The sequence below is a fragment of the Chlorocebus sabaeus genome, chromosome 3 (genome assembly GCF_047675955.1).
Source record: "Chlorocebus sabaeus isolate Y175 chromosome 3, mChlSab1.0.hap1, whole genome shotgun sequence".
Lineage (NCBI taxonomy): Eukaryota > Metazoa > Chordata > Mammalia > Primates > Cercopithecidae > Chlorocebus > Chlorocebus sabaeus.
The window spans coordinates 82,020,928-82,043,622 of NC_132906.1; the positions used below are offsets into that span (position 1 = coordinate 82,020,928).

Below are 22,695 nucleotides of genomic sequence, written 5' to 3' on the forward strand. Positions count from 1 at the left end.
TGCCAGGATTACAAGCATGAGCCACTATGCCCGGCCACCATTATTCTGATTTCTAACATCATGAATTTGTTGTGCCTGTTTTAAACTTTATATAAATGGAATCATACTGTATCCTTGCTTTTTGGTCCAGCTTCAAATATTGTTCAGCTTAGTATTTGTGAGATTCATTCCCTGTTGTATATAGTTCATTCATACTCTGTGAAAAACTTTAAACATACCAAAAAGCATACAGAACAGAATAGTGAATGTTCATTTCCTATCATCCAGCAACAACAACTGTCAACTCATGGTCAATCTTGGTCCAGTTAGCCTCTACCCACTGTCCTCAACTCCATATTCTTATGAAGCAAACCCCAGCTACGACATAATGGTATCTGTAAACATTTCAGTATATACTCTGAAAGAGAAAGCCTTTATTTTTATTCTGTTTTATTTTTTGTCTTCTGTACTCTCTTTTATTAACATCATAGTCTTTGCATCAGGATACATCACAATGCTAGCAGGTTTTGTTTTAAAGCTTAGTATTAAATATTAAATATCTTCCCCAGTTTTAATTTAAGAAATTAAAACTCAAGTTATTTGAAGCCTGGACACACTTCCATGATTAGCGGGGCTGTGTAAAAGTTGGTGGCTTTATTTTTCTTCCTCTGTAGGCAGATCCAGGTGACCCTGGAAAGGTGGGACCAGATTGTATGATTGTGTATTCGGTTTTTGTTTTTGAGATGGAGTTTCATTCTTGTTGCCCAGGCTGGAGTGCAATGGCACGATCCGGGCTTACTGCAACCTCTGCCTCCTGGGTTCAGCGATTCTCCTGCCTCAGCCCCACGCCCCCACAACAGGCATGCACCACCACGCCCATATAATTGTTTTAAAGTGTGCTACAAGGCTGGGTGTGGAGTGGCATGGTGGCTCACACCTGTAATCCCAGCACTGTGGAAGGCCAAAATGGGTGGATCACTTGAGGTCAGGAGTTCAAGATCAGCCTGGCCAACATGGCAAAACCCCATCTCTACTAAAAATACAAAAATTAGCCAGGTGTTATGGTGCGCGCCTGTATGAGGCAGGAGGATTGCTTGAACACGGGAGGCAGAGGTTGTGGTGAGCTGAGGTTGTGCCACTGCACTCTAGTCTGGGAAACAGAGTGAGACTCCACCTCCAAAAAAAAAAGCACTACAAAAATGGATGGCCTGGCCAGGCATGGTGGCTCAAGCTGGGTGCAGTGCCTCACGCCTGTAATCCCAGCACTTTGGGAGGCTGAGGCGGGCAGATCACTTGAAGTCAGGAGTTCGAGACTAGCCTGGCCAACATGGTGAAACGCTGCCTCTACTAAAATTACAAAAATTAGCCTGGTGTGGTGGGAGTAGGTGCCTGTAATCCCAGTTACTCAGGAGGCTGAGGCAGGAGAGTTGCTTGAACCCCAGAAATGGAGGTTGCAGTGAGTCAAGATCGTGCCACTGCACTCTAGCCTGGAAAACAGAGCAAGACCCCATCTCAAAAAAAAAAAAAAATTGATGGCCTGTTATAAGCCAGGATACAAAGTAAGGATGTGGGTAAGGGAGGGATCATTCCCTTCCAGTAAAAGGACAGAATTTTGAGCTGGGCGTGGTGGCTCACAGCTGAAATCCCAGCACTTTGGGAGGCCAAGATGGGCAGATCACGAGGTCAGGAGTTCAAGACCAGCCTGACCAACATGGTAAAACCTATCTCTACTAATAACACAAAAATTAGGCCGGGTGTGGTGGCTCACACCTGTAATCCCAGCCCTTTGGAAGGCCGAGACAGGCAGATCACCTAAGGTCAGGAGTTCAAGACCAGCCTAGTCAAAATGAGGAAACCCCGTCTCTACTAAAAATACAAAAAGTTAGCTGGGCATGATGACGGGTGCCTGTAATCCCAGCTACTCGGGAGGCTGAGGCAGGAGAATTGCTTGAACCCGGGAGGTGGAGGCTGCAGTGCGCCATTGCACGCCAGCCTGGACAACAAGAGCAAAACTCTGTCTCAAAAAAAAAAAAAAAAAAAGAGGCCAGGCGCGGTGGCTCACGCCTGTAATCCCAGCACTTTGGGAGGCCGAGGCGGGTGGATTACGAGGCCAGGTGATCGAGACCATCCTGGCTAACACAGTGAAACCCCGTTTCTACTAAAAATACAAAAAATTAGCCGGGTGTGGTGGCGGTCGCCTGAGGCTGAGGAAGGAGAATGGCGTGAACCCGGGAGGCAGAGCTTTCAGTGAGCTGAGATTGCACCACTGCACTCTAGCCTGGGCGACAGAGCAAGACTCTGTCTCAAAAAAAAAAAAGAGAGACAAAATTGAAAAAGTTGCAGTCCATAATTTCATAATTTTTTCCAAAAATGGTTGGAGGAGAGGGTAAAATCTCAACATGAGTTTCAAAGTACTGTCTCTCTGTCTCTGTGAGGGGCCCGTAGTTGGCTTGTTGAGGAGGAAGACTGTTCAGGGAAGAGATGGCTAGGTTTGACCATTCCCCCTCCCAAACTAGGGGAGTGGAAATGGAAAGTTCAGTGCCTAGTGAATGTAGAAGGGGGCTGAAAGTTGGTTGATGTTGAATTCTCTAAAAGGTTTCCTCCAGACAACTCAGACTCCTCTCACTTCAGTGAAGAAGGTATTTTCATTTTGAATTTTAATTTTTTACAGAGACAGGGTCTCTGTTGTCCAAGCTGGAGCGTGGTGACATGATCAGAGTTCACTGTAGCCTCAAACTCCTGTGCTCAAGCACCCTCCCACTTTGGCCTCCCAAAGAACTGGGATTACAGGCGTGAGCCACCGTGCTTGCCAGAAGTTATTTTTAAAAGCACTTGAGAAATTCCTCCTCCACCCCCCAGGTGGGAAGTCTCAGAGAAGGAAGTCATCAGCACAGCCACTTTCTAGGCCATAATGGAATTCCTGAAGGTTGGAGACCCCAGAGAAGTGGACAAAGGATGCTGCCACCACCCGGACATAGGGAATCTGATGAGACTGGAACCATATGTCAAATTTTCCAGGAAAGAAGCATTCAGGAATTCAGGCAGCATAAAGGCCAGCTGTACATCACAGCTGTGAGGAAGGACCAGCCCATCCAGCCCATGGCGCTGGCCCTGACAAAGCTTCAGTGATAGGAAAATGCATGACGGGCACAATAACACTCAAGCCAAGTCCCAGGAATGCTCCTGCTGTGTCTGCCGGTGCTTAGGAGTGGAAACCGGTCCCACTGTGCCACCGTGATGGCAGAAATGCCCAGAACACAGACAAAGAAGAGGCAGATGAGCTTGGCTGTGGGGAACAGTGGAAGGAGTAACAGAGCAGGGGACAAAGCTCCCTGTAATCAGTAGAGCAATTGCTGATAGTTCAGTTTGGAAAAAGTCTAAGAGATTTTCTCTGAATGACAATAGACAGTGTGGAATAGCCAGGAGGAGCTGAGGCAGAGCACTACACCCACAAAGGACGTCCCCAGACCACTTTCTCCTGTAGAGGGTCCATGAAGTACATATTTGGTCTGAGCATGGTCAATATCCCCAAAAGAGAAACAGCATGAAACCAAGCAGATGGGTCCAGATGATGCCCGTTTTCACATGGATGTGGAAGATGCTCTTGAAGCAAGCCCAAAAGGAAGGCATGGATGGTCTATGGCCATGTAGCAGGTAGTCATTGTCCTTCAGTCAGTCAGGGACGACATCATATGGGATAACCCTCCAGTGTTCCTCCCAGACCTTGTACACAAACTCCTCCATCTCCTCCGTGGCATAGGGGAAGTGCAGTGCATCAGTAGCTTTACCTTCTCCTCCTTTTCCTGAGGCATTGGACATGTTTGCACTTCTTCAGCTTTGGTTGGGTTGGTGATAACCCATCCATCCTTCTCTTGTAGTAGGGGTCCCAGTTCAGCTAGTTCCACCATGTCAGTTTCCCTGTTACTGGCAGGAGCCGCATTGCCCCATGCCACCACAGATCCTTTGTGGGAAGACATCTGGCCAGTACTTTAGCGTGCAGCTTTAGCGTGGGGAAAGGTTGGGGTCTCTCAGCCCCATGGGCAGAGATGTCTCTGTAATGGTAGATGAGCCAGATAGGCAGGCTCTGCTGGGACACTGGTCTCTTGCTACTTCCTGCTGCACACGGGCAGCCTGTGGCTCTGGATCTTCATTGTCCTTCCTGCAAAGCCTTTATTTTATATAATCACCTCAATACAGTTATCATAGCTAAAATAATGGTAACTCCTTAATGTTGTCAAACTCCAATCACTGTTCAAATTTCCAATTGTCTCATAAATGTGATAAATTTAAAAAATCAGAATGTTTCAATGAGGATCCAGGGAAGGTCTACACAGTATGATTGTCTTCTGAGTCTCTTTTCTAACGTGTGTGTGTATGTGTGTGTGTGCACACGTGGGAACACCTTTTAAAAGACTGAGATGGCTGGGCACAGTGGCTCACACCTGTAATCCTAGCACTTTGGGAGGCTGAGGCGGGTGGATCACCAGAGGTCGGGAGTTCAATATCAGCCTGACTAACATTATGAAACCCCATCTCTATTAAATACACAAAATTAGCTGGGTGCAGTGGCGCACACCTGTAATCACAGCTACTAGGGAGGCCGAGGCAGGAGAATCGCTTGAACTTGGAGGCAGAGGTTGCAGTGAGCCAGAATTGAGCCACTGCACTCCAGCCCAGGTGACACAGTGAGACTCGGTCTCAAAAAAACAAAACAAAACAAAACCAAAAAAAGGCTGAGATGTATTTAACATGGAGTGAAATGCTCAGATCTCAAGTACACTATTCCATCAGGTGGTGTTTTTTTTTTTTTTTGTCACTTAGTCAGTCTTGATGAATACATTTCCAGATATAGAACATTTCTCTCAGGCCACAAAGTTCCCTCATGCCTCTTCCCAGTCAGTCCTTCCATAAGCAACCAGTAATGTAATTTCTATAGCTGGGTTTTCCCAGTTTTTTTAATACAGATGCCTAGAACATTCTTGTTTTTATTTCTGTTGGATAAACACCTAGAGGTGGATTTGCTGGGTCATAGGGTACATGTATAGTCAACTTTTCTTTTTTTGTTTTTTTAGAGATGGGGTCTTGCTCTCTTGCCCAGAGTGAAGTGCTATGGTATGATCATGGCTCACTGCAGCCTGGAATTCCTGGGCTCAAGTGATCCTTCCCTCTCAGCCTCTCAAGTAGCTGGGATTACAGGTGCGAGGGAGCCACCATGGCTAATTTATTTATTTTTAAATTGATTTTTATTTTTTGAGACAGTCTTGCTCTGTCACCCAGACTGGATGCAGAGGTGCAATCTCAGCTCACTGCAACCTCCGCCTCCCAGGTTCAAGCGATTCTCCTACCTCTGCCTCCAGAGTAGCTGGGATTACAGGCACATGCCACCACACCTGGCTAATTTTTGTATTTCTAGTAGAGGCGGGTTTCGCCACGTTGGCCAGGCTGGTCTCAAACTCCTGACCTCAAGTGATCTGCGTGCCTCGGCCTCCCAAAGTGCTGGGGTTACAAGCATGAGCCACCGTGCCTGGCCACTTTGCCTGATTTATATTCAACTTTTTTTTTTTTTTTTTTTTTTTTTTTTGGTCAGAGTCTTGCTCTGTCTCCCAGGCTGGAGTGCAGTGGCCTGACCTCAGCTCACTGCAAGCCCCGCCTCCTGGGTTCACACCATTCTCCTGCCTTAGCCTCTCGAATTGCTGGGACTACAGGCGCCCGCCACCACACCTGGCTAATTTTTTCTATTTTTAGTAGAGATGGAGTTTCACCTTATTAGCCAGGATGGTCTTGATCTCCTGACCTCATGATCCACCCACCTCGGCCTCCCAAAGTGCTGGGATTACAGGCTTGAGCCACCGCGCCCGGCCTATATTCAACTTTTTAAGAAGCTACCGAAGAGCTTTCAAAATGGTTGTACTATCTTACACTCGCATCAGCAATATGTGAGTTTTCTCATTGCTCCACGTCCTCTCCAACATTTGTATTGTCAGTTCTCTCTCTCTTTTTGAGACGGAGTTTTGCTGTCCCCTAAGCTAGAGTGCAATGGCTCGATCTCGGCTCACTGCAACCTCCGCCTCCCGGGTTCAAGCAATTCTCCCGCTTCAGTCTCCTGAGTAGCTGGAATTACAGGCAAGCACCACCATGCCCGGCTAATTTTTGTATTTTTAGGAGAGACAGGATTTCACCATGTTGGTCAGGCTGGTCTCGAACTCCTGACCTCGTGATCTGCCCGCCTTGGCCTCCTAAAGTGCTGGGATTACAGGTGTGAGCCGCCACGCCCAGCCTCTATCTTTGTTTTATTCTTGCAATATATGTATTGAAGAAAATCAGTTGTTCCTCATGTAGTTTTCCATAATTTGGATTTTGCTATTGCCTTCATATGATGTCATTTAATGTTTCTCTCCTCCATATTTCTGGCATATTGGATCTAGAGGCTTGATGAGATTCAGGTTCAAATTTTGGGGGGGGTTGGGGGGATAACTACTTCATAGGCAGTGTTGTATTCTATCAGGAGGCCCATGATATTTGGTTATCTCTCTCTTTGTGATGTTAGGAGTCATAAATGATATTTAATTCATTACCGTTTGAAAAATGATGATATCAAATTCAATTATTCCATCTTCACGTGTTAGCCGGAATACATATAAAGAGAAACTTCCTATTCTCTAATATTTGTTTACTAATGATAGAGTACATATAGGAAAGACAGGATATATGCTTATTTACCTTTATTTACCAGTTTTCAAAAGGATGAGTTGGTTCCCTAGCATCCTCCAACAAAGACCAATATTTAAAGTCTCATTATTTCATGTATTTAAATATCATTAATATACTTCAATCCATTGCAGTTATTATTATTTTTGTTTGTTTGCTTGAGACAGAGTTGAGCTCTTGTTGCCCAGGCTGGAGTGTAATGGCACAGTCTCAGCTCACCACAGCCTCCACCTCCCGGGTTCATATGCTCCTCCCACCTCAGCCTCCCGAGTAACTGGGATTACAGGCATGAGCCACCACACCCGGCTAATTTTTATTTTATTTTATTTTATTTATTTTTTTTTGAGATGGAGTCTGGCTCTGTTGCCCAGGCTGGAGTGCAGTGGCGGGATCTCAGCTCACTGCAAGCTCCGCCTCCCGGGTTTACGCCATTCTCCTGTCTCAGCCTCCGGAGTAGCTGGGACTACAGGCGCCCGCCACCTCGCCCGGCTAGTTTTTTGTACTTTTTAGTAGAGACAGGGTTTCACCGTGTTAGCCAGGATAGTCTCGATCTCCTGACCTCGTGATCCACCCGTCTCGGCCTCCCAAAGTGCTGGGATTACAGGTTTGAGCCACCGCGCCCGGCTAATTTTTATTTTTAGTAGAGACGGGATTTCTCCATGTTAGTCAGGCTGGTCTCGAACTCCCGACCTCAGGTGATCTGCCCACCTCAGCCTCCCAAAGTGCTGGGATTACAGCTGTGAGCCACCGCGCCCGGCCACAGTTATTATTCTTATTGATATTCAAATTGTTCCATATTTGGCCAGTGAGTGCCTCTTCAGATTGGCTCCTAAATCCTTTTGACATATTCCTAGTAATCTCTGATAGCTTACTTGCTATCTGGTGAGATAAAATTTTCCAAATTCATTTTGCACTTTTTCTGCCCCAGACCTAGATTCAGCCATTTCCTCAAAGCTCTCTGATTCCTTTTAATTTGAAATGATATTTAGAGACAATAATGGGTCTATAGGGAAGGTAAAACATTACCTCTACTCTTTTGGGGTCTCTGGTCAGGCCTGATAATTAATTTGGCATTAGATAGACTAACAAAACAGAAACATACAAATTTATTTACTGTACGTTTTCTGTGACAGAGGAGCCCTCGTAAGGATTTAAACCGAAAGAACTGACAAAACCTAAATAATTTAATACAACATTAAACAATTGTGGAAAAGTAGTGAAAATGTATGTGGAGGCTAAAGGAAGATAACAATTATTTTAGTAAGGTCTGTTTGTACAGGATTCTCTCTGTCTCAACCTCCCATCCTTGATGATAAGAATGTTTCTTTTCTTTTCTTTTTTTTTTTTTTTTGAGACGGAGTCTCGCTCTGTCACCTGGGCTGGAGTGCAGTGGCCGGATCTCAGCTCACTGCAAGCTCCGCCTCCCGGGTTTACACCATTCTCCCGCCTCAGCCTCCCGAGTAGCTGGGACTACAGGCGCCCGCCACCTCGCCCGGCTAGTTTTTTGTATTTTTAGTAGAGATGGGGTTTCACCGTGTTAGCCAGGATGGTCTCGATCTCCTGACCTCGTGATCCGCCCGTCTCGGCCTCCCAAAGTGCTGGGATTACAGGCTTGAGCCACCGCGCCCGGCCTCAGAATGTTTCTTTTCTCCCGGTATAGGGAGAGCAGCTCTCACACGGTAATTTCATGTCTTGTTTTTAAGAAAAAGAAGGGAGATCAGGCCAGGTGTGGTGGCTCACGCCTATAATCCCAGCACTTTGGGAGGACAAGGCAGGTGGATCACTTGAACTCAGGAGTTCAGACCAGCCTGGTCAACATTGTGAAACCCCGTCTCTACTAAAAATACAAAAAATGAGCTGAGTGTGGTGGTGCACACCTGTAATCCTAGCTACCTGGGAGGCTGAGGCAGGAGAATTGCCTGAACCTGGGAGGTGGAGGTTGCAATGAGCCAAGATTGTGACACTGAACTCCATCCTAGGTGACAGAGTGAGACTCCATCTCAAAAAAAAAAAAAAAAAAAAAAGGAGATCAGAATGTCCTTGTATCTGCTGTTTATTGTTTTTAACTCAAAACAGTCAACATGCCAGCATGGCATATTTTACAGTAGGATATTCTGAACTCCTTCAGGTGCCAGGAGTACTTATAGCTACTGAGATATTTTTGATTCTAGACAATTTAGGTGGACAGATAAAAGGATTTTTTAAAAATAAAATATATTACAAGTTCATATTGGTATTATGGTTTTTTTTTTTGTTTGTTTTTGTTTTTTTTAAGAAAATTCTGGCACGGTGGCTCATGCCTGTAATCCCAGCACTTTCGGACGCCAAGGCAGGCAGATCACCTGAGGTCAGGAGTTTGAGGCCAGCCTGACTAACATGGAAAAACCCCACCTCTACTAAAAATACAAAAAATTAGCCAGGTGTGGTGGCACATGCCTGTAGTCCCAGCTACTCGGAAGGCTGAGGCAGGAGAATCTCTTGAACCCAGAAGGCAGAGGTTGCAGTGAGCCGAGATAACGCCATTGCACTCCAGCCTGGGGAACAAGAGTGAAACTCCGTCTCAAAAAAAAAAAAAGAAAAAGAAAAGAAAATAATCCTCCATCCCCATCACCTCCCTGAAAATAGTATACCACCCCTTCCTATTGACATTAGGCTTTGCCATGAGACTTTTTCATCTCATTCATGACAACCATTGATTTAGGGCTTGAACATGTGACTTGCTTTGACCAATGGTATATTAGCACATCTGACTGCCAAGGTTGGTAATGTGCTTGTGCATATGGGCTTGCCCTCTTCTACCTCTGTCATTGCCATGAGAAGAACTTGCCACAAGTAGCCTGTTGCTTTCAGAATAATGAAAGATACATCTTGTTGACCTGAATCAAACCTGCAATCTGGAGCTAAGCCCAGCTGAGCCTAGCCTAAATTGTTCAAATGCCAGCCAACCTGTAGAATGTAACTTAAAGCAGAAGCACAGATATGTGAATGAGAAATAAATGCTTAGGGTTGTAAGTCATTGATGTTTAGAGTGGTTTGTTATGCAGCATAGTTAGGTATATAGCAGACTAATACAAATATTTACAAGCTAAATTCAAGATTATAGGAATAATAGAATTGGTATCTCACAAAATTATTCATTTTCATTCCAAAATGTGCACACAGCAGTCTCAGAATGATAACACCAATACTGCTGCTAATAATATGATTATTGAAATCAGTTTAAGCTTTTATTTTTTGCAATTTTTTTTTTTTTTTTTTGAGATGGAGTCTCACTCTGTCGCCCAGGCTGGAGTGCAGTGGCCGGATCTCAGCTCACTGCAAGCTCCGCCTCCTGGGTTCATGCCATTGTCCTGCCTCAGCCTCCAGAGTAGCTGGGACTACAGGCTCCTGCCACCTCGACCAGCTAGTTTTTTGTATTTTTTTAGTAGAGACGGGGTTTCACCATGTTTGCCAGGATGGTCTCGATCTCTTGACCTCGTCGTGATCCGCCCGTCTTGGCCTCCCAAAGTGCTGGGATTACAGGCTTGAGCCACCGTGCCCGGCCTACTTAAAAATATTTTATGATTTATTCTTTGTTTTAATTGTACCTGGGTTTTAATTTATAGAGGTGACTGAGTGATGCTACAGAGAGGACAATACCATTGAAAGAAGCCTTTTTTTTTGAGACAGAGTCTCGAACTCCAGCCTAGTGTGCAGTGGTGCAATCTGGCTCACTGCAACCTCTGCCTCCCAGGTTCAAGCGATTCTCCTGCCTCAGCCTCCTGAATAGCTGGGACCACAGGAACGTGCCTCCAGGCCCAGCTAATTTTTGTATTTTTAGTAGAGACGGGGCTTCACCATGTTGGCCAGGATGGTCTCCATCTCCTGACCCTTTTTTTTTTTTTTTTTTTTTTTTTGAGATGGAGTCTCGCCCTGCAGCCCAGGCTGGAGTGCAGTGACACGATCTCGGCTCACTGCAACCTCTACCTTCTGGGTTCAAGAGATTCTCCTGCCTCAGCCTCTCAAGTAGCTGGGACTACAGGCATGTGCTATGACGCCCAGCTAATTTTTTCTATGTTTAGTAGAGACAGGGTTTCACCGTGTTAGCTAAGATGTTCTCAATCTCCTGACCTCATGATCCCCCCACCTTGGCCTCCCAAAGTGCTGGGATTACAGGCATGAGCCACCACACCCTGCAAGAAGTCTTATTACTTACAGTTCCCGAAGAGAAGGGGCTACACCATGACACACAGGGTCACATGGGGAAGTACCAGGATTGGTCAGGAGGCAGAAGGAGCAAAGAAGAGAAGTGTGGCCCAGAGCCTTTATTGTCATTTCTATGGAAAGGAAGGGATGAGGCAGGGCATAGGCAAATCTGAGCAAATTTAGGATTGTGTAGCTTAACATCATTTCAGTTGGCTCAGGGTCACAGAATTGGTCTCTGATCATCTGGCACCTTGCCCTGGGGGATTTAGAGCAGGGAAAATGTTCACTTGGTGTCTAAGAGTAAGTTAAAGTGGTTGCAAATATGTGCTTTGGTTGATTGGTTTGCATAAGAAAGGTGAGTCTGCAGGGCGGGTGACTCAAGCCGCTAATCCCAGCAATTTGGGAGGCCAAGGAGGATGGATCACCTGAGGTCAGGGGTTTGAACCCAGCCTGACCAACATAGTGAAACCCCATCTCTACTAAAAATACAAAATTAACCGGCCTGTAATCCCAGCTACTCGGGAGACTGAGGCAGGAAAATCGCTTGAACCCAGGAGGCGGAGGTTGCAGTGAGCTGAGATCGTGCCATTGCATTCCAGCCTAGGGGACAAGAGCGAGACTTCATTTCAAAAAAAAAAAAAAAAAAAAGAATTGGGATATAAAAATTTAAGCTATAAATACAGTCTTTACTCCTTATTCCAGGAATCTACTTGTTCTGAAAGCTGGACTGGCTTGAATAAGGCTTTATGGCTATTTATTGGGGAGGACCTATCAAGATTCCTATAAAAATTCACTCAATAAAACTGACCAAAACAAGATGTTCAATAAAGGGATCTCATGGTTAAAAAAATAAAATTAGGCCGTGCGCGGAGGCTCACGCCTGTAATCCCAGCACTTTGGGAGGCCGAGACAGGTGGATCACGAGGTCAGGAAATCGAGACCATCCTGGCTAACATGGTGAAACCCCGTCTCTACTAAAAATACAAAAAATTAGCCAGGCGTGGTGGCGGGCGCTTGTAGTCCCAGCTACTCGGGAGGCTTGAGGCAGGAGAATGGCGTGAACCCAGGGGGTGGAGTTTGCAGTGAGTTGAGATCGCACCAGTGCACTCCAGCCTGGGTGACAGAGCAAGACTCCGTCTCAAAAAAATATAAATAAATAAATAAATAAAATTAAACCAAACCAAAACAACAACAATAAAACATGATTCTTTTATCCTTCTATGGAGATTACTTCATGATAATAAATAGTAATAGTTGTAATTTCTCTCTTTCTTTCTCTCTCTTTCTCCTTCCTTCCTTCCTTCCTTCCTTCCTTCCTTCCTTCCTTCCTTCCTTCCTTCCTTCCTTTCCTTCCTTCCTTCTTTCTTTCTTTATTCCTTTTTTTCTTTCTCTCTTCCTTTTTCTTCCTCTCTTTTTTGACGTGGGGTTGGTCTGGCTGTGTTGCCCAGGATGGAGTACATTGTCTCTTCACAGGCACGATCATGGCACAGCACAGCCTCCAACTCCTGGCTGGGTCTACAGGCTCGCACCACCATCCCTGGCCTAATTTCTGCTTACAGTGCACAGTACGCCAACATGTGGCTTTATAATTATACACCAGTTCCTCACTAAAGGACATTTGTATTGTTTCTATGTATTTCCATACTTTTCTGATATGAACATCCTGAAATAAATAACTGTGAGCATGTTTTTCTTTTTTAGGTAGGCTAATTTATTTCTTTATTTTTGCCTTTAATCCATGCTTTTTTTTTTCCCATAGGTTTTTGGGGAACAGGTGGTGTTTGGTTACATGATGACGTTCTTTAGTGGTGATTTGTGAGATTTTGGTGCACCCATCACCCAAGCAGTATACAGTGAACTCAATTTGTAGTCTTTTATCCCTCACCCCCTCCCCATACTTTCCCCAAGTCTTCAAAATTTATTGTATAATTCTTCTGCCTTTGCATTCTCATAGCTTAGCTCCCACTTATGAGTGAGAACATACGATGGTTGGTTTTCCAATCCTGAGTTACTTTACTTAGAATCATAGTCTCCAGTGCCAACCAGGTTGCCGTGAATGCCATTAATTCATTCTTTTTTATGACTGAGTAGTATTCCATTATATACATATATGATGTGATATATATATTTCACAGCACCTGGCTAATTTTTTGTATTTTTAGTAGAGATGGGGTTTCTCCATGTTGGTCAGTCTGGTCTCAAACTCCCAACCTCAGGTGATCCACCCGCCTTGGCTTCCCAAAGTGCTGGGATTACAGGCATGAGCCACTGCACCTGACCACATATCACAGTTTCTTTATCCACTTGTTGACTGATGGGTATTTGGTCTGGTTCCACATTTTTGAAATTGTGAATTGTGCTGTTGTAAACGTGTGTGCAATTATCTTTTTCGTATAATGACTTCTTTTTCTTGGGGTAGATACCCAGTAGTGGGATTGCTGGATGAAATGATAATTCTAGTTTGATTTTTTTAAGGAATCTCCACACTGTTTTGCATAGTGGTTGTACTAATTTACATTCACACCAGCAGTGTAGTAGTGTTCCCTTTTCACCACATCCATGCCGACATCTATTATTTTTTGATTTTTTGATTATGGCCATTCTTGTGGGAATAAGGTGGTATCGCATTGTGGTGTGGATTTGCATTTCCCTGGTCATTAGTGCTGTTGAGCATTTTTTAATGTTTGCTGACCATTTGTATATCCTCTTTTGAGAATTGTCTATTCATGTCCTTAGCCCACTTTTTGATGGGATTGTTTTTTTCTTGCTAATTTGTTTAAGTTCATGTAGATTCTGGATATTATTCCTTTGTCAGATATATAGATTGTGAAGATTTTCTCCCACTCTATGGGCTGTCTGTTTACTTTGCAGATGGTAGCTTTTGCAGGGCAAAAGCTCTTTAGTTGGATTAAGTCCCACCTATTTGTCTTTGTTTTTATTGCATTTGCTTTTGGGTTCTTGGTCATGAACTCCTTGCCCAAGCCAATGTCTAGAAGGGTTTTTCTGATGTTATCTTGTAGAATTTTGTTTGTTTGTTTGTTTTTTAGAAAACAATTTTATTGAGGTATAATGGACATACAATAAACTGCATATATTTAAAATGTACAATTAGATAATTTTTGTACCCATTATATCATCACCACAAACAAGATCACGAACATATCCATATCGCAAAATGCTTCCTCTATCCTTTTTTTTTTTGAGAGAGAGTCTCACTCTATTGCCTAGACTGAAGTGCAGTGGCGCAATCTCAGCTCACTGCAACCTCTGCCTCCCAAGTCCAAGTAATTCTCATGCCTCAGACTCCCAAGTAGCTGGGATTACAGGCAAGCACCACCATGCCTGTCCAGTTTTTGTACATTTAGTAGAAATGGGTTTTCACCATGTTGGCCAGGCTGGTCTCTAACTCCTGGCCTCAAGTGATCCACCTGCCTCGGCCTCCCAAAGTGCTGGGATTACAGGTGTTGGCCACTGCACCTGGCTTCACACCTCTTTAATCGTATCTTCTTATTCCTCCTTTTCTTTTTTGTTTTAAATTTTTTATTATTATACTTTAAGTTCTAGGGTACATGTGCACAATGTGTAGGTTTGTTACATATCTATACATGTGCCATATTGGTGTGCTGCACCCGTTAACTGGTCGTTTACATTAGGTATATCTCCTAATGCTATCCCTCCCGCCTCCCCCAACCCCACGACAGGCCCCAGTGTGTGATGTTCCCCACCCTGTGTCCAAGTGTTCTCATTGTTCAATTCCCACCTATGAGTGAGAACATGTGGTGTTTGGTTTTCTGTCCTTGCAATAGTTTGCTCAGAATGATGGTTTCCAGCTTCATCCATGTCCCTACAAAAGACATGAACTCATCCTTTTTTATGGCTGCATAGTATTCCATGGTGTATATGTGCCACATTTTCTTAAATCTTGTAGAATTTTTACATTTTCAGATCTTAGATTTAAGTCCTTGATATATCTTGAGTTGATTTTTGTATAAAGTGAGAGATGAGAATCCAGTTTCATTCTACGTGTGACTTGCCAATTCTCCCAGCACCATTTGTTGAATAGGGTGTCCTTTCCCCGCTTTATGTTTTTGTTTGCTTTGTCGAAGGTGAGTTGGCTGTAAGTATTTGGGTTTATTTCTGTGTTCTCTATTCTGTTCCATTGGTCTATGTGCCTATATTTATACCAATACCATGCTGTTTTGGTGACTGTAGTGCTATAGTATAGTTTGAAAGCAGGTAATGTGATGCCTCCAGATTTGTTCTTTTTGCTTAGTCTTGCTTTGGCTATGTGGGCTCTTTTTTGGTTCCACATGAATTTTAGGGTTTGGTTTTTTTTCTAGTTCTGTGAAGAATGATGGTGGTATTTTGATGGGAATTGCATTGAATTTGTAGATTGCTGTAATAGTCTTGTTTAGTGTTAAGAATACTGAAGGAAAATTTTTGTGTTGCAGTTGCCATCATTATATCATCAACCTGATGTTCAGTATATTCCTGTAAAACCCCAAAACAGAAATTCTTAACTGAGGTTATCCCATCACTGAAGGCTTCTTTTGGCCAGAGAATTTTTTTAGGTATCAGGTATAGTACTCAAATATCTTTATCAGGAGATGTTTTTCTATCCCATTCTTCAGAATTCTTATTTCTAGTGCCAGAGGCAATAAGAGGAAAATAGATGATCCAGGAATTAGACTGTCAGTTCAAGGTCACAGGCAGCAGCAGTTCAATCTGCACACAGTACATCAAACAAAGAGTCCTTCAGAAGCCCCTGACTCTGCTCCTTGGCTTTTTCCTGAGGAGGAGTCTTGTAAAAATATATGTAACCCTGTATAATTTCATCTGAACCTTCTCTAGAGAAGATCACTATGCTATCTGTGTTCTTCCAAATATACTTGGAAATTAAATACCTACCTACTGAAGTGTGAACTATTGTTATGTCTTAAATTTCCAAGGAAAATATTACTTCATCCAGGACCTGAATGCCTTCCTCAGAGTGGTGTTCACTTTCAATATGATTTTCCACCTTTCTAGCAGCCAGTACATTGGGACTGTTTTCCATGCCAATTGCAAATGTCTAGAGAGTGTCTTACACTTGGGCCTCTTTCAGCTGCATCAACAGAGTGGCAGCAATGAAGCTGGAATCCAAGCCTTTTCTCTGTCATTAGTCGTTTCTTAGTAGCACTGTCAAAAGGAATCCAGAGGTTACTCTTCATAGTTTCTATCTCAAAACTGTTTCTCCACATTGTTGTAGAGGGCATGCAGAGGTTAATCTCTACAATGATGACTCTCTAGGTAGGTGTCTCTGCCCCGGCATACTTTCTTATTGACAGTACTTAATGAAATAAATGCAAACACTCAACCCAACATACAAATTTTCTGCCCAGTCCCTCCTTTGTCATAAAGATGAAGGATTATCTCACCATCCACTCTGGCCTTGTACTCAAATTCAAAATGGTATTATACCTTGTTGTGGTTGTAAATTTCACCACTGCAACAGAGCCACAAATAGAAATATTTCCTCACTTGAATTGGCTGCATTCCAAACAGCTGGTCAACTACCACCAACTGGCAAAATCCAAAGCAGCAGCTGATGTATCCATTGACATTCTCAGGAAGAAATGCATCTGGACCCCTGTGTGTGATCTTCATAGCACTCGGATGCTGACCAGAGAGGCAATCATTGCTGCCAAAGAGGGCTCAAATGCCACACATGGTACAGCGGAGCTGCGGGCTCTGTGGGTATGTGAGCAGAGGCCAGGGCTGTGGACTGTTTCCATTGTTTACTTTCAGTACAAGCATCTCTGTATATATCTCTACTCCTTTTTTCTTAGATAAATAGTAGCAAACTGTACACATTTTTCTATACCATGATTTTTTTTTTCTCTGAACAATATATCCTGGAAATCACTGCATAGTTACATACAGAGATTTTCTGCGTTCCTTTTTACAGGTATATAGTACCCTGTTGTGTGGACGTTCTGGTACATATCAAGAGGGAACAAGTGTACTAGGAAACATTCAAAGTATGAGAAACCTGCAAGAAGAAGTCTTTTATTTTAGCTAAGCTGTGGGTAACTTGAGGGTGGCAGAATAGGCTGAAGGAGTCAACAGAGAAGATGGCTGAATAATTACACAAGATTGCTGCTGGCCCTATTTAATAAGCCTCATTGTTCTCTAAGGTGAAGCGAAGCTGAAAGGATTTGAGGAAATAAGTAGGCTGTTTCCTGTCCCCCATTCTTCTCTGTTTTTCCTACTATTATTCTAGTAGGTTTTAAAGTGAAGCCTGCAGTAAGCCTGAGTGCAGCTATCTCATATGGGAAAGTGCTCTGATGGGTATCAGGGAAATCCCGCATTTGCCTTTGTGAGACTCTTCGCCTGATGGTCATTGCTTCTCCTCTGACTCCTGGAATCACCTCACTGGGGAGATGGGGGTGCCCATCAGAAGTCTCTGGATTGAGTCAAAAAACAATTTAATTCCAGAATCCTATTGTATACTGTATCCCCAAATTCACCCTCCACGTTATTTCCATCCTGCATTATGCTTCACCATATTGTACAATAAAGCTTCCTAAAGACAGTGTTTCAATGAGTACTACATAATATCATAGCCAGTATTATAAACATTTGCTAAATCCTCAGTGAAGTGAACAAGAATCAGGGCAAGTAGAATGTAGATGTTTGTGCTGGGCATGGTGGCTCACGCCTGTAATCCCAGTACTTTGGGAGGCTGAGGCGTGATCAGGCCCCTTCCTCACCTCTCCTCAAAGAGAAGAGTAGCTATGACTGGTGATATTTAGTTGACCTAGTTTCACAGAGGATAGGATCACTCACTGTAGTTTAAAAGATTACATGTGAAGCCTGTACGAGAAACATTTTGAAATAGTCCTGAAAAATCACGAAGTAGGATGGAACAAAAATAGAAACACATTCGTTGCCTTGAATAGAACCAATCAACATAATAAAGTTTCTCCAGGTTCATGTATAAATTTAATGTAATTCCAATAAAAATGCCAGCAAATTTTTTCCTGGCACAGGATCCTACACTTCATATGGAAAAATAAATAAGCAAGAATACTTATGAACATCTTCAAAAGCAAGAGCAATAAAAGGAGACTGGCCTTACCACATATTAAAGCTTTTTTTTTTTTTTTTTTTTTTTTTTTTTTTGAGACAGAGTCTCGCTCTGTCACCCAGGCTGGAGTGCAGTGGCCGGATCTCAGCTCACTGCAAGCTCCCCCTCCCGAGTTTACGCCATTCTCCTGCCTCAGCCTCCTGAGTAGCTGGGACTACAGGCGCCCGCCACCTCGCCTGGCTAGTTTTTTGTATTTTTTAGTAGAGACAGGGTTTCACTGTGTTAGCCAGGATGGTCTTGATCTCCTGACCCTGTGATCCACCCATCTCAGCCTCCCAAAGTGCTGGGATTACAGGCTTGAGCCACCGCGCCCGGCCCAACATTTTAAAACTTATTTTAAAGATCTAATAATTAAAACTGTGTGGTATTTGTTCCTGGCTAGACATTCAAACCAGTGGGAATAATTGTGAAGTACATAGGGAAATTTAGCATATGACAAAGGTGGGATCTTAAATTATTGGAGAAAAGATTAACTTTTTTATTTTTTAATTTTTTGAGACAGAGTCTTGCTCTGTTGCCCAGGCTGGAGTGCAATAGCACTATCTCAGCTCACTGCAACCCCTGCCTCCCAGGTTCAAGCAGTTCTCTCACCTCAGCCTCCCAAGCAGCTGGGAATACAGGTGTGCATCACCACATCTGGCAAATTTTTTTGTATTTTTAGTAGAGACAGGTTTCACCATATTGGCCAGGCTGGTCTTGAACCCCTGACCTCAAGTGATTTGCCCACCTTGGCTTCCCAAAGTGCTGAGATTACAGGCATGAGCCACGATGCCAGGCCAGAAAATATTCACTTGTTTTTTTTTTGAGATGGAGTCTCGCTCTGTCGCCCGGACTGGAGTGCAGTGGCATGATCTCGGCTCACTGCAAGCCCACCTCCCGGGTTCACACCATTCTCCGGCCTCAGCCTCCCGAGTGGCTGGGACTACAGGCGCCTGCCACCACGCCCAGCTAATTTTTTTGTATTTTTAGTAGAGACGGGGTTTCCCCATATTAGCCAGGATGGTCTCAATCTCCTGACCTCGTGATCTGCCTGCCTTGGCCTCCCAAAGTGCTGGGATTACAGGTGTGAGCCACTGCGCCTGGCAAGATTCACTTTTAAATAATGACATTAGCACAACTGGAGTGTTTATGTCCCTAATTTACATTAGGACCAGGCGCGGGGGCTCATGCCTGTAATCCCAGCTATTTGGGAGGCCGAGGCAGGAGAATCACTTGAACCCAGGAGGCGGAGGTTGCAGTGAGCCTAGCTCGCGCCATTGTACTCCAGCCAGGGCGACAAGAGTGAAATTCCATCTAAAAAAAAAAAAAAGATTTACATCAGAATGTACTTCAAACTGATTCCTTATTTCAATGCACAAAAAAATGAAAACATAGGTTCAAGAAGAAAACATATATGAGTTTCTTTGTAATCTGGACAAAAGAAAGGCATCCTAATTATAACTGAAATTCCAGAAGTCATGGAGAAAGATTGATAAATTCAAACCTATCCATTTATATCTACAGCTGTATCTATATATGCACAAACAAATATATATATATATATACACACACACACACACACACACATACACACGCACCTAGGCTTTTTTTTTTGAGATGGAGGCTGGAGTGCAGTGGTGCAATCTCGGCTCATTGCGACCTCTTCCTTCCAGGTTCAAGCGATTCTCCTGCCTCAACCTCTTGAATAGCTGGGATTACAGGCACCCACCACCGTGCCGGCTAATTTTTGTACTTTTAGTAGAGACAGGGTTTCACCATGTTCGCCAGGCTGGTCTTGAACTCCTGACCTCAGGTGATCTGCCCGCCTTGGCCTCCCAAAGTGCTGGGATTACAGGCATGAGCCACCACACCCGGCTGATATATGGATAGACTTTTGCTTGGCAAAAATATCATAAGCAAAATCAAAAGAGATGAAAAACTGGGAGAAAATGTTTGTAGTTTAAATTATACAAAATAGCTAATTTCCATCATACATAAATAAGTAAAAAAAAGAAGAGTATTGATGCATGATACATGGAAGAACCTCCAAAATATTATGCTAAGTGAAAGAGTCAGTCACAAAAGACTACATATTGTATGATACCATTTGTATGAAATGTCCAGAATAGACAAATCTATAGAGATAGAGTAGACTAGTGGTCACATAGGGCTGGGTAGGGTAGGGGCAAGGGCCAGGAATGGAGATGACTACTGAGAGGTAAGGGGTTTCTTTTTGGAATGTTAAAAATATTCCAAAATTATACTATAGCAATGGTTGCATAGCTCCATAAATATACTAAAAACCATTGAATTGTATACTTTAAATGGATGAACTTAATGGTATGTATATCTCAATAAGCCAGGCGCAGTGACTCAGGCCTGTGATCCCAGCACTTTGGGAAGCTGAGGCGGGCAGGTCATGAGATCAGGAGTTCAAGACCAGCCTGATCAACATGGTAAAACAAAAACTATTTTTGTTTTTTAAAAATAGAAAAATTAGCCAGCCATGGTGGCGCATGCCTGTAGTCCCAGCTACTCAGGAGGCTGAGGCAGGAGATCTGCTTGAACGTGGGAGGCAGAGGTTGCAGTGAGCAGAGGTCATGCCGCTGCACTCCAGCCTGGGCGACAGACTGACACTCCGTCTAAGAAAAAAAAATCTATATCTAGATATATGTATGTATACATATACATATATATAATATATCTCAATAAAGCTGTTTAAGTATAAAATATTTTACTGTTCAAGAGGTCGGGTGTGGTGGTTCACACCTGTAATCCCTGCACTTTGGGAGGCTGTGGCAGGTAGATCACTTGAGGTCAGGAGTTTGAGACCAGCCTGGCCAAAATAGTGAAACCCTGTCTCTACTAAAAATACAAAAATTATCTGGGTGTGGTGGTGGGTGCCTGCAGTCCCAGCTACTTGGGAGGCTGAGGCAGGAGAATCGCTTGAACCTTAGAGGCAGAGGTTGCAGTGAATGGAGATCACACCACTGCACTCCAGCCTGGGCGACAGAGACAGACTCTGTCTCAAAAAAAAAAAAAAAAGGTTTTTGAAGTAAAAAACCTAGTAGGAAAATGGCCAAAAGTGTTAAGAGACAGTTCACAGAAGATTAAAGGCAAATGTCTGTGAAGCACTTGGAAAAATACTCAGCATCACTTCTTATAAAAGAAATGCAAATTAAAATATGGTCAGCCCTTGGCATCCATGGATTCCACATTTGTAAATTCAATCAACCATATATAGAAATGACAGTCATGTGTTGCTTAACGATGGGGATACATTCTCAAAAATGTGTTGTTAGGCGACCGGGTGCGGTGGCTCACGCCTGTAATCCCAGCACTTTGGGAGGCCGAGGAGAGCGGATCACCTGAGGTCAGGAGTTCGAGACCAGCCTGGCCAACATGGTGAAACACCATCTCTACTAAGAATACAAAAAAATTAGCTAGGCATGGTTGCAAACTCCTGTAATCACAGCTACTCGGGGAGGCTGAGGCAAGAGAATCGCTTGAACCTAGGAGGCAGAGGTTGCAGTGAGCCGAGATCACACCATTGCACTCCAGCCTGGGGGACAAGAGCAAGACTTTGTCTAAAAAACAAAAAAAAGTGGTGTTAGGCGATTTCACCATTGTGCAAACATCATAGAGTGTACTTACACAAACCTAGATGGTATAGCTTACTACACACATAGGCTATATGGTATAGCCACCATTGTATATGTAGTCAGCTGTTGACTAAAACTTCCTTATGGGTGCATGACTGTGTTTGAAAAAAAAAAAATTGTGTTTGTACTGAATATGTACAGACATTTTTCTTACCAGTATTCCCTAAATAATAGAGTATATCAACTATTTGCATAGCATTTATATTATATTAGGTATTATAAGTAATTAGAGATTATTTAAAGTATACTGGAGTATGTGCATAGGTTATATGCAAATATTACCATGTTCTACATAAGGGACTTGAGCATTCATGGATTTTGGTATTCACAGGAGGTACCGGACATCGTATATTCAAATACTATTCTTCCCTTATCAGATTGGCAGTGTTGGGAGACAATCCTTCATGGTGTTTCTATATGTCTTGTGACAGCTTCTGTTCTCAATGTCTTTTGCGCTACAAACATTCTGAAGGGACAGAGGGTAGATTCCTCTCCTGACCAAGACAATAAAAACAACATTTTTTGGCCGGGCGCGGTGGCTCACGCCTGTAATCCCAGCACTTTGGGAGGCCGAGACGGGTGGATCACGAGGTCAGGAGATCCAGACCATCCTGGCTAACACGGTGAAACCCCGTCTCTACTAAAAAAATACAAAAAAACTAGGTGGGCGCCTGTAGTCCCAGCTACTCGGGAGGCTGAGGCAGCGTAAACCCGGGAGGCGGAGCTTGCAGTGAGCTAAGATCCGGCCACTGCACTCCAGTCAGGGCGACAGAGCGAGTCTCCATCTCAAAAACAAACAAACAAACAAACAAAAAAACCAACATTTTCCTCCAGGTCAAAGGTTAGATAGGTGTTTTAGCAGCTCCTTATAAGACTGGGGGTTTCCTAATCTCAGTGTTCTTCAGCTCTGACACAAGCCCACCAGGGCAAGGCATTCACCTTCCAAGGAGGGCAAAAATCTCAGATCCCTCACAGTTCTTAGGCAGAAGTCCAAAAGCTTACAACATATGCTGTTGGTAAGCCCAGGGAGAAACAAGTATTTCCACACATTGC

General features: G+C 43.6%; 2 pseudogenes; both read right to left on the reverse strand.

Annotated features, from left to right (window-relative positions):
- Positions 1–2,800: 2,800 nt before the first annotated feature.
- LOC103214720 (adiponectin receptor protein 1 pseudogene) lies at positions 2,801–3,956 on the reverse strand (annotated as a pseudogene).
- Positions 3,957–14,587: 10,631 nt separating this feature from the next.
- Positions 14,588–16,701, reverse strand: LOC103214881 (asparagine synthetase [glutamine-hydrolyzing] pseudogene; annotated as a pseudogene).
- Between the last annotated feature and the right edge of the window lie 5,994 nt (positions 16,702–22,695).